Here is a 16,876-nt window from a genome sequence, read left to right as displayed (position 1 = left end):
AAAGTCTCTGTCAGGCATTCGGTAAATACAAGGAAAGAGAGGATGCCCTGAATGACTTTTCCTGCCCAGAATCTCTAGTTTTCTTATAGTCTGCACCAAAATAGTGTCCTTTAGGAACAAGACCCTGGGGGAAGAGGCAGCGCTGGAGACTGAGAGATGAGGCTACAAAGTGGAAAGGGGCTGTTTAATGTCTCCTATTGACAACATATGTAACAGACACAGCTACAGCCCAGCATCAGAGGGACTGATGTGACCTTGCCTGTGTCCAGTCTCCAGACACATTCCTAGTCTCTTGGCACAAGTTTTCTTGTTTCCTAGCAGAACAGATTTTTGGGGTCAATGTGATGATACTGGGGGACAGGACTTGGCTGAATTCATTCGTCTGTACACGTCTCGTTTGTCTAACAGCCCTCAAGTCTAATGATTCTATTAATTCTACATCATTAGCAAAAGCTGTCACAGAAAAGGATATCCTGAACTTTGGTCCCTGCGTAAAAGTTTCTTGATGTCTCTTCTGTTAAACAAAAATTGAAGAAGATACAGAAATAGCCTCACACCTTATGACCCCATGCTCAAGCTTTGTAAAGTCTACCATTCACTTCTAAAACAAATTTCTTCACATCTCTAAAATGACAAAACCCAATTAGTCTCATATATTGCACAATTACCAACCAGAAAAATGAGTGGGGGATGAAAGTACAGTCTCAGGGGTGGGATTTGTGGTTCCTCCACCAGAGTTGTGAAATCCCAGTTTCAGGACAATGACTGAGGCATATTCAGATATCAGGTACTTCCAAGAGAGGGAGGAAATGTACCGAATTCTCTAGATTTCCCATTTGGGAGGCAAACTCTTGAATGTTGAAGTAAATCCCACCATGGCAGCATAATCTTATTTTTGGTGGGGCCCAATGGAAATTCCCATCCTGTAGATTTTGAACATCACTAGCCATATCTCCATCGGGCACTGAATAATATTTTAGAACACATTATTACATCCATTATTGGTAGCACAGGCATCCCAAGGAAAAGAGTTCAGAGATGACGCAATTCATCTGGGGAAATACTATATTTGATTTTGTATGTTGTACCTCATAAATGACCTGTCTTTCCTCCTCATCCCACTGCATGCCGTCTAATTTCCCATTGGAATTACTGTCAGATTCAGTTAATAGTTGGGTATTTGATGAGTGGGGCATATACATTGTACATTGCTTTATTCAACTTGCACAGAATTTAAGGTGTCTTCAGCTGGAGATTCCTCCTGGAGCCAGTGCAGTGGAGAATGAGGGAACGAAGAAGTGAATTGTTGGAAGAGAAGAAGAGGAATGTACGTGTGAATGCTACAGTTTAGTGTCTTGGGAGGTGAATAGGTATCACAGTGATGGATAATATGACACTTAGAAAAGACAAATCAATAGCTTGAGAATGATTTTGCCTTCTAATTTTCCCAAACATTTGAATTCTATTACGCCAACTGATATTTCAAGTCCCACAGGGCCCTTAATGAATCAAGGCTCACTAAAAGTCTTAGAAATGCATGGATATATATAAGGAGGCAAGCTGAGGCATGGAAAAATAGGTACTTCTGTGGTTAGGCAGGTCTGTGTGTCAGAAGTGAGACCTCGAAGCTGCCCTTCTCACATTGTCAGAAAACCACCTACTCAGCTCCTCATCTCAAAGTGAGAAATAGCTTGAATTTCAGCAATTCTTCCTCTTTTAATAAAAAGGAGAAAATTGAATCCTCAAAGCAACTAGCTGCCGTTGATGAAAAATTAAAGATTAAATCAAATTCAGGAAGAGATTAAAGAGTTTCAGGTTCCTGGGGAGAAATCCTATATTCTTCACAAAACCTTTACAGACTTGAGGGAAAGAGGTAAAAGAGGGATCATGTCCAGGCAACAAGATCTCTCTAGCTGGGTTGTGAGGGAATGGACAACACAATGGTGAGAGCGTCTGGTTGCATTTCCTGGCTCTGTTATTTACTACTGACGGATTGTATTAATAGCATCTCACTATTTGAGGTATTGAATACCCAGTCTTTTGGAAGAGGGCCATGATAAATGGCCACTTTGAGTACCACCTCAGAAATACTGCCTCTGTGGCCATCACAGAAGAAGTTAGACCACCCCTGTGAGAACAGGCCTGAATACTCACCCCTAGTCTTTATGAGAAACCTCTGTCTTTTTAGCCTCTCGATTTGTGCAAAAGTCAAATTTAAAGTATGTGTTAATGACATGGAATTTCACAGAGCCCAGGGCCTGCTGGGTCTGAGATGAACTGTCCCAGCCTTACTAGAGGACCGCCAGGGATGGACACCTTGGTAATATCGGTGCACTACAGTGAGATGGGCAGGTTTCACATGGAATATTTGGGGTAAGCTGGGGAAAGCCAAACCAGTCAGAATAAGTTGGTTTCCTCTTCAGGTAAACCCCACATAAATGTGAGGGACCATTTATGATCCATAAGGGTATCTGAGACATCTGTACGAGGCAACAGATGGACAGGACCAATGGGAGACTCATGCCCTTCTGGACTAGTAGCGGGATGCTGGTGACACCTCCAGGCATATCTCAAACAGCTCTAAATATCCTTTGTGTTGGCGACTGAGACAACAGGTTTTTGAGTGTCGTTTTCCACATGTAGTTGTTTGCACCTCCTCTAGGGACTTCATTCCAGCTGGCTTGCAAAAAGTGAAAAGAAACATTTTTGGATATTTGGTTAGCAGCTTGTACGTTGCCTATAAAAAGTACTATTTATTCCCTCAAAGGGTGAACAGCCCCTGCTAAAGCTGATGTCTGTAGACATCTTCTACATCACTGGATGCCATCACACAAAGTAAACTCCAGCTACCCCAAGCTGGCAAGACAGCTCCCACTTACTACCTGTGGGAAAGCAGCTTAGCCCAGCCTTTGGAAAAGGTGGCAGGTGGCTGTCTCCTGTCATCGACTATCACATAGAAACCACATTCAGCACTGAAGCCTGAACTGCAAACATGATGTGACACATTTTCTCCAGGCCCTGGGCTGTGGTAAGGATATTGTCTTGTTGTGGGAATCAAAGTGAAATGGAAGTCATGTCTCTCAGGATTTTTCTGCTCTTCTTTTCCTTTTCCTTTTTCTTTTTTCCTTTTCCTTTTCCTTTTCCTTTTCCTTTTCCTTTTCCTTTTCCTTTTCCTTTTCCTTTTCCTTTTCCTTTTCCTTTTCCTTTTCCTTTTCCTTTTCCTTTTCCTTTTCCTTTTCCTTTTCCTTTTCCTTTTCCTTTTCCTTTTCCTTTTCCTTTTCCTTTTCCTTTTCCTTTTCCTTTTTTCTTTTTTTTTCATTTTCTTTTTCCTTTTTCCTTTTTCTTTTTCCTTTTTCCTTTTCTACCTGTTTTCAGCAGGACTGGACCCTGTCAACCACTCTGACCTTTGCCAAGTACTGCCTTCTCCTCAAATTCATTTTCACTAGACCAGGCAAAGTCCTGATCTCCACCGGCTTCCCCTGACACCCCTCCCCACCCCAGCCTTAAGAAACTTAGCATGTCCTGTCAACTGAAGCTATCAACTCCAAAGCAATGCCTGTATCTTTACCATTATTCTGCATTGTAATGAAAGGATTCTTCAAAAATAAAAAAGCAAAACGGTGTAATCTTCTAGTTTTTCTTCCTGAGCTGACACAGAGCCAGAAGATACCTTCCTTTGACTTGTAAAGAGAATGCAATCATACCAAAGAAATGAGCAGAGTTTAGTTTAGGTCCTCAGCGAGCTGGTATTACTCATGCAAAGCACTTGTAACACATTTAATAGCAACAGGAAGCATGAGTCCTACAGCAATGGTATATTACTAGGGACATGAAAGAAGATATTAATTATTTAGAACTACATTTTGAGAAATTGAGTCCTTTGCCCTCTGGGACCACCCTTCTCTCTCTTTCAGCTTGCCATCAGTTCATTCCTGAGATTAATTCAGAGCATGTTTCTCTCTTTCTGACACTGCTTTGAACCAGGGAAGGGTACATTTCTGAAACCAGTGGATATAAATTGGAAAAACAGAAATGTGACTGAGATTAAATAAGCCAAGCAATGTCTAAAAATTGATATAAAAACTAGATTTTAGATTTCTTTTTGCTGAATTTTTATTTTTCATTGGAAAATGAGAAATCACCAGAACACTTTCCGAAAAGTGTTTGTTGACCATTTGGGCTAAGTTACTTTTTTTTTTTTCTTTGTTTTTTACACTTCAAAAATTGTTCCGGTGATTTTAGATTCTCTTCTCTTCTCTTCTCTTCTCTTCTCTTCTCTTCTCTTCTCTTCTCTTCTCTTCTCTTCTCTTCTCTTCTCTTCTCTTCTCTTCTCTTCTCTTCTCTTCTCTTCTCTTCTCTTCTCTTCTCACTAGACAAGAAACGAATTTCCTTTCTTACTCAAATTAAAATCCACTGTTTTGAAGTCTGATTACTTTAACTGTAGTTGATAGAATACAAGTGGCATCCAACACAGAGCAAATTTTAACATCTAATAATATTTTTAATGAATGTTGCTGTACATAACACATTGTGAGTTCATTTAATCACTGAAATTGATGTGTAACTTTGTTTTTCTTCTTGCCTTTGCAATTACAAGCATAGAGTTAACCAAGACCTTAGCTGAGAACAACCTTGACAGTCACTCCTAGCTTCTACCATAATCGGGTAAATTCTTTCCTCTCCATCCCTTCTGGGGGAAACTGGGATTTTTCTTTCTCTTGGCCTAAACTGCCTAGATAACAGCAGATGGGCTAGAGACAGATGAGGTGTCAGGTACTAAACACTGGAGATAACACAAAGTGCTTTATTTTGCTGTGACTTCTGAGATGTTCTTGGTCCAGATACTTCACTGTGCCTTTGTCTCCCTGCCTATGCTTTGTCTTTCCTTGTTAAGCTATGAGCTCTTTGTCTGCTGTTAGTGCTGTGTACATGCTCTTCTCCACTGTTCTCTTTGGTCAGGCTGATTTGCAGCCTTCACCTAGGGCTGATGGGTATGACCTCCCATTCTTTTTTAATTTTGCCTGGCCACTGGGGTGAAGCAGGCCAGGAATATTTCAAGACATAGTACATACTTATATGCATTGCTAACATCTCAGAAGTCTCAATGAACCATGACATTGTATTGAAAATGCCATGAATTTTCTGCTGTTCAAAACATTCAGGATACAGAAATGGGAAAGAGAAAAACTACGGCTTTTAGGTTATGTTTTTTTCCTTCTTGGTTTATGGGTTTTACAAACAGCTAGGGAGCTGAACTCCACCATAACCACTCTCTCACTCCCCCTCCTCAGAAAAGGAGGGGAAGAAGAAAATGAAAGAAACAATTCACGGGTTGAGATAAAGATAAATTAATTAAAGGAGAATTAATTATTAAGGCAAAATTATTATTAATTAAATAATTTAACTAAAGGGAAAGGGGAAAAAAGGAAAGAAAAAACAAAGAAACAAAAAAAAGAAACAAAGTTTGTGTGGAAGTACAGAGGAAAAAAATTACTCTCTACTTCCCACCAACAAGTGATACATGACCACATCCTTGAAGCAGGGCCTCAATGCACATAGCCATTGTTCAGGAGAACAGACGTTTTCACAATGAGAACCCACCTCTCCACTCTCCTTCCCTTTTTGCACCTTTTATTGCTGAGTGTGACACCATATGGTATGGAGTATCCCTTTGGTTGGTTTAGGTCAGCTGCCCTGGTGATGTTCCTTCCTCACCTCTTGCCCACCCCCAGCCTGCTGGCTCTGGGGGGCTTGGAGGGAGTCCTGATGTAGTGCCAGCACTGCTCAGCAATAGACAAAATACTGGTGTGATACCACTGTTGTTCTAGGTAAAAGTGCAGAGCACAGTACTATATGAGCTGCTGCAGAGAACATTAACATCCCAGCAAGACCCAGTAGACTTGGGCTCAGCCCTAAGTTGGTGTTTCACAGGTCTTCCTAAAGGATCAAGACTTAGAGATTGGAGATGGAGTAATATTTCTGGGGACTGTCTGGTGGTAACTGATGACATTCTGTGTCAACTGTGTGCAGTGAATGAGTTATCTATCATAGAAGTTATCACAGATTATTTTTTCTTTTCACAGATTATTTCTATAACAGTAATCAACATCCCTGCCTAAGGGTACAGACTTCCCCAAAGCCATATGAGGTACTCCACGCTTAGCTTTATCTGACCCAGAACAACATTAATCCATTTTCTGAGCAATCTGTTCAGGGATATCTGTGATTAAGACTAGCGTGCATCATTTGCCAGTGGTTGACAGAAAAACTGCCTTCTGGAAAACATAAGTAGCACCTGCTTCCCCAAATTGTTTACTACTGTTGTTTAACAGAGATGAGCACAGTGGAAAGGATATATATGGCTCTGCCTACATTTTACGTACCACTAGAAGGTTATTTGTCAAGAGCCCAGCTCCTTGACTGCTAAGTACTGCTAAATGTTTGGGATGTAGCACAGATTTAGGGGACCCCACAACAGCTCAACAACTGTTTTCATGTCCAAAACAGACTATTTCTTTCTGGAAGTGGTTTTTGGAACCATCATAGTGAAGATGTCAGTCCCCATTACAGCTCAAGGGAAAGATGTGGATGACCTCCAGACTATTGGTAGTGAATTTGGGCATTCTTCAAGCTTACCAGTTAGTGCTGGGACCCTTGACTAATCATGCTTTTAAGGAATCTATAACATTGTTTTGTTGGTGAACTCTGGACAGAATAGTGTTTTCAGTAGAATAACTTATGAACCTTCTGTAAGATAAAATTCTGATACCTGCAACATGAGAAGCACTCATGTTCACTCACAAAATATTACTTCTCTAAGTGCTCCCTGACATGTCATTGTGGATACTTAAGGGCTGCAAATCTCCAAGCCTTGTTGCTCGTATCTCCTGGGTTCCATTACCCCAAGTTTACCAACACAAAACCTGGGATCGTGGGAGCTGGTGACTGAATTAGCTGATGGTTTCTTCAGTGTCCTCGTCTGCAGGAGCATTTGGCGGTGATTTCTGTTTGCACATGGCTTGCTGCCTGAATCAGGCTTATTGTGATTTATGTAAACACAGCATTGAGACAGTTTGCCAGCTAGTGCAGGGAAATAGCTAATCAGTTTTGCTTCAGGAAATCAGACCCAGGGGAGGCCTGGGATCTCCTCTCTTCCTCCAATCTTTCAGGTTTGCAAACAATTCCTTCCAGAGAGTGACTGCATCTGCAGTAGGCAAAAAGCAATCCAGCACAGCAACTCTGCATTTGCCAAGGTCGGCATGGGTCCACTGATTGGCAAGTGGCCAGCACACACTCATCTGGTACAGGTGAGAAAGATGGGTTTTGAATTAATGAGCTGGACTTGGATGCACAAGTCTGGGTTTTGTCCAGAGAAAGGTTACGATTTAACTTACAGTGCCTTGGGGCAGCACAATGTACTTGAGGTGTCTCCATATGTTGTGTTTTATTGTTGTTGTTGTTGTTTTTCTCATAATTCTAATTTTAGCCAAATTACTTCATTACTGGAGGTCTCAGTTTGCCCATCAGTTTCACATCAAGGAACAGTGGCTTGCTACCAAAACCAGGGAGCTGTGAGATTCCCTCCACAGGCTCTCGCATACTGAAATCCTTAGACAGAAAAGTCTATCAGGGGGCAATATAATGCTTATCATTTTCAAATTCAGGAAGATAATAAAGAAAATAAAGCAAAAGGAAAACTAAGCTGGAGATGATACTGATCTTTTGTATAGAGCTCCATGCGTCATCGCTCCTTCCTCCCCCTCTTTCTGCCCCTGCTACAGCTGCAGCCACAGAGATTTATGGGTGCATGCAATCTAATTTGCTTTGTGTTTCGTCTGGAGAAAGACACAGCTGTATGGAGCTACTTTGTCAAGAAAATGTCACATTGCACTTAATTGCCCGATAAAGAATGGCACGTCAAAAACAATACAGATAACATGCTCAACTTTTTTTTTTTTTTTTTTAATATATAATTTAAATTTGCTGGCGCTTGGGTTTAAAGCAGAGACAGTCATTGTGTGATTCTCAGTAATAAATTTTCACCTGAAAAACTACCCAATGAAAGACTACCTCTTTCCCACGCTTTCCCTTCATATCATGATAATAATTTGAGTAGACTCTCTTTTTACTAAAACATCTGCTTTGTGTTTTGACGGGTAAGAAGAAATACACATAAAAATTAATTTGAGCTGTAATCAATTGATTAATGGGTTCGGCAAAAACACTGTATTCTCTCCCATTCATTCCAGGGCTGCTGTTCCACACCAGTTAAAGAGCTCTATGGAGTCTGCAAAAGCAGGAGTTCAGGTTTAGTCCATGCTGAAGACAGTTCTGAAGGTGACACAGTTGGACAGAGACCACCCGAACAGGGAGAAGTCTGTGCCTGTGTGGGATTTGTCATCATTGTCTTGGCCTCAGAAACTGCTCCTGTGATAGGACATCTGTGTGATGAACTTCTCAAGAGCTGTCCTGGGGGCACAGGTTTTGACTTCAGGTTGTATTAGCACCAGGAATCTCTGGGTAAGAAAATCTTCCGTATAAAATCACCCGCTTTTCCCTCTATGTCACCATCAAGGTAAGCAGACTCAGAGCAGAAGATTTCGTGGTCCACCTGAGCCTGCTTAGCATGGGTAACAAGTTAGCATTTCTCCTGACAACCTCTGAGACCAGAACAAGTCAGTGTTACACCTGGGGACATCCTCATGCTTCAGCCCATGGACCAACCAGCTGCTTTTAAGTCACGCTCTCTTCAGGACAAATCAAGAACAAGGCTTCAGATTTACATTCCTGGGAACAAATAAAACACCTTAAACCTTCCACAAGTACATTTCAATAATACATTCTGGGCATTTAAAAGAATCTGTTACTACTTTTTCAACTCTTGCTGCATGCATATGATCTGTGTACTCATAGGGTATTGAATATGGCAATATTCACCTCTCAGGTTGACAGCTGCCGGGAGAAATGTACTGAGGAAGAAGCATTTTATGCATGTCATTTTTCTATATTCTTCCTTTGGAATCTCTGATTAACACCAGGAAGAGGGAGACGTGCATTTGTTCTCTCACAGGTTTTCTATCTGCCTGGGAGCAGAGTGAGTTACCTTCACTACTGGAATTCTCCATATTTGTATTCTCTTCCTAGTATTTTTATAAACCCCGCTATGTTCCCAGTCTCAGCAACAAAAGCAGGCCCCTGGTTTGCTAAATTGCTTTCTTTTCATTGATTCACTTTCATCTGACCACTAGCCATGAGGAATATCCCATTATTCTCATACCATAATAATTAGCAGTAATTATTATAATGCCAGCTGCAGTAGCACCTCAGGGTCAACACCCAGTTTGATTTTCTCTGTTGGTTTGAACACACATAAAGAGAGACTGGGAATTATAATCAGAGTAATCATTTCTGGTTGCTAGGCAAATAATTTTTTCTAGAACTGCTGGTTTCTGCTGTTCATACACCAACATCTAAGTGCTCATGTTTGCAAACAGTAAACAGCAAACTGGAGGAGGAGCTCTTTGAGGGTCTCCCTGCCTGTGTCCTCCATCAGTTGGTACAGTACTCTTAAGGGAAGTGATTGCAGAGTTTTAGATGGGTTTTTAGTTCTTTTGAAAAGCAGAGATAAAGTTAATTCTTACCTTTTTGGACAACTTGGCAGATTGCAGTAGAAACCTGGAGGGCATTTGTGCCTGCAACCACAGCATCCGCCAGACCAATGTTGATTCCACTTCAGCCAACACAGCTGGTACCAGGAGACCTCTTTCCTTTATACAGACATTTATAAGCCATGCTCTAACAACATCTTATCTCCTGTCTCAAGTCCCACATTCTGTATCATGATAAAATACAGCTTTCAGATTCCGTTAGCACTGGTGCGGCTGAATGGTTTGAAGAGAGGTACATGGACAGATATCTTTTCCCAGTCTAATCCCGGCTCCTTAACAGTTTTTATTTTTATTTTTTATTTTTTACAAAGTCAGATTGGCATGGCTTTACAAAGCTTACCTGTGCATGGATGTACGTTTACTACAAGCCAGACCAACTTGCAAGGCAGACATGGCAAAAATTCTATTTTGGACAAGAGTAAACAGCTGAACCCATATTTCAGGTGAAAAATTGGGTTTCTTTTAAAGTCATGTCTTTGGGTCCCAAGTTCTGTCTTGTTTCAGAGTCATGGACTGGTTGAAGTCATCTGCTACAACCCCCAGCTCAAGCAGGGACACCTACAGCATGTTACCCAGGTCTGTGTCCAAGTGGTTTTTGAAAATCTCCAAGGAGGAGACTCCACAACCTCTCTGTGTACCTGTGCCAGTGCTCCATCACCCACACAGCACAGAAGTGCTGCCTGATATGTAGATAAAACCTCCTGTCCTCCAGTGTGTGTCATTACCTCTTGTCCTGGCGCTGGGTACCACTGGCAAGACCCTGGCTCCATCCTCTCCGCATCTCCCTGCAGGCATTTTTAGACATGGAGCTTGAGCCCCCCCTCTCCAGGCTGAGCAGCCCCAGCTCTCTCAGCCTCTCCTCATAGGAGAGGCTCTCCAGGCCCTTCAGCATCTTCCCATCCCTTTGTTGGACTCTCTCCAATATCTGCATGGCAAATTTGTCTAGTACTGGCAAGCCAGAAGAGGAAACCCCAAAACTACTTGAAAAAACACTGCTGAAGCCCGGGATCGAACCAGGGACCTTTAGATCTTCAGTCTAACGCTCTCCCAGCTGAGCTACTTCAGCCCTGCCCTGGGCTCAATAGTCACCAATATGATGCAACATAATTATTTTCAGAGCTTTACCATTCAGCATACTTCTTGTTAAGCAAAGTATAAACATCACTTTCTCAGATTCTCTGTGGGTCACTCCCATCTTTCTGGCATCTGATCTCCTCTGGTACTCTCTAGAAGAGGAGGAAGATGAAACAATGGCAAGTAACAGCTTCAGCACTTGGCTCCCTTTCATGACAGCACAAGAGAGAAGCCAAGGCACATGCTTCGGCTGTGAAAGTGGGAGCTCTGAATGCTGACAGATCCTTCTCACCTGTCCTCACTTTCCACCCATCTCTTAGGATCCTGCTATTTATTCCAATAATAATCTCCTTGGAATATTTATCCCCCTTCTAACACTGCCTGCTTGAACTAGGTAACTCATGTGGAAGTGAGAAGAAACCCAGATGCACTAACCTCAAGGCAAAGTTGATATAGTTGCACTCTGGGACTAAGAAACATCCCAAATTCCCAATACAGAGAGAATTGTGCACAGAGAATTGAAATACTTGTCAAATTTACAGTGAGTTTACAAAATTTTAGCATGAGGGCCTTACAATACAGTGAGGATTTGCAGTCTTACCACTTGGATTTTAAAAGCAAGAAAAAATGAAGAAGTTAATAAGAAAAAATGAGTAGTAGCAGATAGCTGTAGAGGTAAAAGATGGCTCTGGCAGAGGTATTTACTTCCTTGCTCTGTGTAGACCTGCAGCAGGACCTGAAGCAAGCCATTTTGTTTGTCTTCGTGACTTTTATGTTATACCAGCTGTAGGCTCTAAGTAAGGAAGAGCGGTTTTCAGTAATTCCTGCAGCCAGGGTTTCTATCATATTTTTTTTTCTGATGTATTTCACACTACACCTAACCTTGTTCCCTTCTTGCCGAATCTAACTGCATTTGATAAAATATCTAGAAGGACATGAACTCTTTCTTTAAAGACATCAAGAAATGGAGACTCTAAGTCTTCCTTAGATGCTTCACCCAAATATTTGATCAGGCTCATGGTTTGACCTGGTTTTATTTCCAGGGAAAATGTATCAGGCAGCACTCCCACACACTAGTTCCTGTTATGTTCCCCATCAGAAGAGAAAAAATGATAATGAAGAAAATGTCTGTCTGTAGCAATTAGGTCACCTCTTTCTCATAATATCATAATAAAGGATCAAGCAACTTTGGTCATTCACCACAGGACATTTTCTCCAGTCATTAGAACCACATTCCTCAGTTGTTTTGTTGTTGGTGGTTTTGTTTATTTTTTTTTTCCAGACTTTTTAGGCACTTTGCCAAGTGTGCACAGTCCCAGCGGAGAAAAGACTAACATCAGATATCTATGAAAAAGAGTCCCTTTCACATGCTCAGCATTTCTTCCCAATTCCAGAGATGACCTAAAACTTCTTGACATGACTTTGGGCTGTTGTTCCACTCTAGCCTTCAGTCCTTTGCAAAAGCAATCCTCTCTCCAAAGCCCTTCCTTTCATATGCATAGCCTCCATCTTTTGCTTCCACAGTCCCACATTTTTGATATAGCTGTACTACACATCTGAATGCTTATCAGGTCCCCTAAATGCTTCTCCTGTAATAAAGGCTTAACCACCTCCTCAGTCTGCATCATTCATACATTTTACCATCAGTAAATTCATACTTGCCTCTAGCAACTTGCTGAGAATAACGTCATGTTTAGAAGCAATCCTTTCAGAACCTACTGGGAGCTTTTTGCCCTTTCCATTCATTAGTTCTTATCCATCGACAACTACTTGCGATCTGTATGTTAGGTGGGTTTTAATCCATTTTATTACTCTTATTATGTGTTAGTCACAACATAAGTGCAAGAAGTCACCTGCTCACAAAGGTTAGAAGAGATTGCTTAGGAAAAATACTTAGATAAAACAGTGTGATAGTAGTTGGAGCATTTTATTCACCTATGGGAAACATCAGTCAAGGGAAATGCCTGTGGGAGTAACAGTACACTGAATGAATGCATAATGGCTGACATTTCCAATATCGCAAGAATTTTTTACAACGTTTTTTATGTAACTCCATTTGTTTTCCTCAGAAAACTGTTCTTTCTTGAAGCTGGACATTAGTACTTGCATAACAAGGCTTTACAGACACGTGCGTCCATGAAAGCTTACTTTACATGACGTTTTGTCAAGAACCAAAACAGACTCTGGCCTGTGCTTCCAGGTTCACTCCAGCAAAACTGAATTTGGAGAGAGCCAAACCAAAATGTCAGCAGAGTAGTGTGAGTCCTGCTAATGGTGCAGCTATGAAAATGTGGGCTGAGAGTCTCTTTCACAACCAGCATTGCTATAACCACAGAGTAAACATAACTAGTGGGAAAAGGTAAATATTGTTATCTCTATTATCTATTAGAGATAAATACCATTTATCTCTAGTAAAGGTAAATATTATTATCTCTAAATATTGCTGCATTTAATTTCTTTGCCTGAAGGGAAAAAAAATGTCTTAAATCTCAGTCTTCAGAAGCAGAAAATAAAGATAAACTTATTTCTCCATGTATTTACTTTTATTAACAAATGAACAAATGGTATTTTCAAAAGCCAATCGTAAAAAACTGATGAACAAATGAAAATGATTCTCTGATCCAGAGCTTTGTGGAGTCCAAGGGAAATTTCCTTCTAATACAGAGTAGTAATGAAACTGGTGGCATGAAGGCATACAGCTGAAAATATGATGGGACCATACCAGTGTATGGAGTAATACTACTCTTCTCCTTTGAGGGACTTCATAATATTCATGGGATACTCCTCACTATCTAATCTAGTCATATTATTTAAGATTTTTTTTCAGTGTTAAACTCATAGAAATATTGAAGATATTGTCTCCATGGGAAGACTTTAATTAACAAATAATTATCTGATGAACATCATAGCTATTTTGTATTTATTTTTCTCTGTTTTTCTCAGGAGTGAATATACAAAACTAAAGACATAGGGTTGTACTTACAAAAAATGAGTTTTGGAGTTAAGTGCCTTCTGAGGGCATTGTAAGTCTTCTTTCTTCATTGCTTAGTGTGGGTTAACATCAGCCAATCCAGGCTATTTAGTGGCTTTTGTGGATCTTTCTATCATGTTTTAATGACCCATTTGTGCTGGATTCATTGGACCAAGGGCATAGGAAATCTGTCCATCACAGTTTGGCATTTATTTTTTTTTGGCAGATCATTTTTGCCTGTGTGAGGTGGGAAGCATGAAATTCTTCTTTCTCTTGGCTTTGTGATTTTGACGGTGGGTGATGCCAGCCCTGAGGAGGTGACTATCCATTCCTTTGAAGACTACTTAAGTTGTCTGTCTGTCTTAGACAATTATTTTGTGCTCTAGATCTTGAATGAAAACAAACTTACATCTCTGAAAGCCTTGATGCAGATGCCCATATTTAACAATTCTCCATTCATTCTCTAGGGATTTGCTGTTGAACACCACTGGAAGCAAGTGATTAAGCTTTAGGTAGAAACAAGGTGCTACCAATTGCGTATAGCAATTACTGTCATAGAATATAGTTCTCCAGTAAGTGAAGAAGATCTGAGCTCCACACCAGCTTTGATTCAACCAGTCCTAGAACAGGTAAGTAGTGCCGGGTATTGGGAAAAAGGCTGTTCTGGGGAGATATTTTTGGGGGTGAAGATAAAAAAAGGTCAGTTGCCGGTTTTTTTTGACAGCACATTCCATTTTTCAGCTGTGCAAGCTCCTTTCTGAACCCTCCATCCCACTCCATCCTGCAGCACAACCAGCCACAGGTCAGCTGATGTCAGCTACTGTTAAGCCCAGGAACCTTTCTATGGATGCTGCCAGGGCTGGGACTAGAGCAGTGTTGGGATGCAGGTAGATGTAGGCAGGTCTGCTCTCACTTTCTGACCTTTCAGATGAGGAGGTGTTGTCTTCTTTGCAAAAAGTCAGTGGTGCCTCAGAGGGCCTGTTAGTCAGGGCTGGCCTGATCCCTCTCCACCTGGAACAACACTGCCATTCTGAATGTTGCCTGTTCCTCCAGGCAGTTTGTAGAAGCTCTCACTTAGTAAGAAGTGCACTTTAATGCAGTGTTACTGTGTTTAGGAAAGCTCTTCCAGAGCTCTGTCAGTGCCCCTTCTGAAAGCCTGGAGTTGTGTTGCTAGGCTGCTCCAATTCAAATTCTTATTGCTCTTTGTTGGCTTTGCTGCTGTGTTTTTGTATTTGTAGCTTTTTACTTGTTTCTTTTCTGGCTGGCTGCTCCATTTCAAGCTATTAATACTTGTTTTTCTGTTGTTGTTAGTGACATAGAACAGTTCAATTGTGTTAAAGGGTTGTAAGGGCTTGTGTACTTTTCATTTCATTTTCTCAAGTCCCTTTGTAAATAGTGATATCTGTTCTCAGGATGGATGTTAATTTTCCCAGAGTGGATAGGAGTCAAGGAATTTCTGGAAGGTAACAGACTTCTTCCATTTTGTGGGATCTATTTACAGTGTCATAGGTACATATTGCAACTAGGGAAGACTTTGCAGGGTGATTGGCAGTGTAAACAGCAATATCTTAAAGTGCAAGGTGCCTTTCGATGCTCTTCCAGCAGAGTGTATAACTTCAGGTACACCACACAGGGTATGTGATACGGAAAGAACTTCATTGGTGTGCTTGAATTGGCACTAAAGTCTGGGAGGAGATGACAGGCATGGTCACCCAACACCTTGCAATGACATTAGCATTTGAGGATGGTGCCACTTTTCAGCTGAGATATGGCACTTGACTGAACACCAGTATTTAGCATGATCTCGTCGAAATAAAGGGAGCCTGTTTAATATTCAGAGTTTCAGTTTTCCACTGGGGAAAGGGGCAAGAGAACCTATTTAAATTCAAGCTCAGATAGGATCCTGTTAGTTACTGTGTCAGGTAAGATGTAGAAAGAAAAAACTTTTGTCTCAGCTCCAGCCTAAATTCCAGTGCTTACTTCAATACTGAACTCCTTTAGGTCCTGTGTTGTGTGTGCTGGTCCCACAAGGTCGTCCTGGATCCCAGATATCTCCAATAAGCCTGGATTCCTTCATGGGTACCGGAACCATAGTGCTAGTAGCTGCCCAGCTAAATGTAGGTGTCTTACCCTACTGGGTGGAACATGGTTATGATCTTAACACTACTCACACAAAGGCCTTCTTTGGTCGAATTAAACTAGTCTGTCTACCTGAGCTTCATGAATCTAACCTGCCTGCAGAAGGCTGCAGATGTAACAGATGTGAGCAATGTTGATTTAATGAGAAAAACAGCTCCTTGTGAGCTTTCTACACCGTTCCTGAGAGAGGAGGGGTCTCTGGCTCCAGGCAAATCTCTACCAGTTTTTGCAGCACAGTGACTTTAGCTCCTGTTGAGATCAGGACTGTTTTGGAGAAAGGATCTTTCTTACAGAGCCAGACTAATTGAAGCACAACACCTGACCATGCTTTTCTCCCAGTGCCCTGAGTTTTCTGTGGAGACTCAGTTCAACATCAGCAATACTGGGAGCTCCAGAAAAGCTGCATCAATATCATTTTAAGAGCTGGTGTGTAAAAAAATTAGAATTTTTCTCTAGTTAATTCTAGGTAAACTGAGGCATTGGGAATGAGTCACTGACGAGTGCTGCTCATCACAGTCACCACTGTTCCAGTTAACAACAGCTCAGAGCTTCATGGATTACTCCAGCACTCCACAGCTTTGATTCCTGGTTCCTTCCCCCTCCTTCCACATCCTTCCTGGGCCCTGCCACCACAGCGAGACAGAGCAGGAGGTACCAGGAAGACTGAATCTTTGGTGGAGTGATAATTCCTGGTGTTGGCAGGCAAGATGGGGACTTGTGTCTTGTGGCCTTCATTTATTCTGCACACTGACTTGACTGTATGGTCAGGTGGGACTGCAATACAATTAGCTTTAATTGAAGGTTAAAAAAAATAATAATAATTGCAAAGGTTAAGCTAAGACGAATCTGGTGAGAGGCACTGGGTTGGGAGGCTACTTGCCTACAAGAGCTGATTTTCTTTTGCTTGAACTGGGAGATCTAGGAAAATCATCTGACTTAAATACCTCCTTATGCCTTCATCTGTGATCCTTCTTTTAACGAGCTGACATCACGACAAGCTCAAAGGGTTTAAACCTCAGTTTCA

The 16,876-nt window shown here is 41.4% G+C and overlaps 1 non-coding gene across 1 annotated transcript; it reads right to left on the bottom strand.

Annotated features, from left to right (window-relative positions):
• Positions 1 to 10,661: 10,661 nt before the first annotated feature.
• On the bottom strand, positions 10,662 to 10,734 carry TRNAF-GAA (transfer RNA phenylalanine (anticodon GAA)). The gene has a single exon. It is a non-coding gene; the product is annotated as a tRNA-Phe (tRNA).
• Between the last annotated feature and the right edge of the window lie 6,142 nt (positions 10,735 to 16,876).

Source organism: Anser cygnoides, chromosome 2, assembly GCF_040182565.1.
Source record: "Anser cygnoides isolate HZ-2024a breed goose chromosome 2, Taihu_goose_T2T_genome, whole genome shotgun sequence".
NCBI lineage: Eukaryota > Metazoa > Chordata > Aves > Anseriformes > Anatidae > Anser > Anser cygnoides.
Note: the sequence above shows the minus strand (reverse complement) of the source record. Positions and strands in the feature narration are given on the sequence as shown.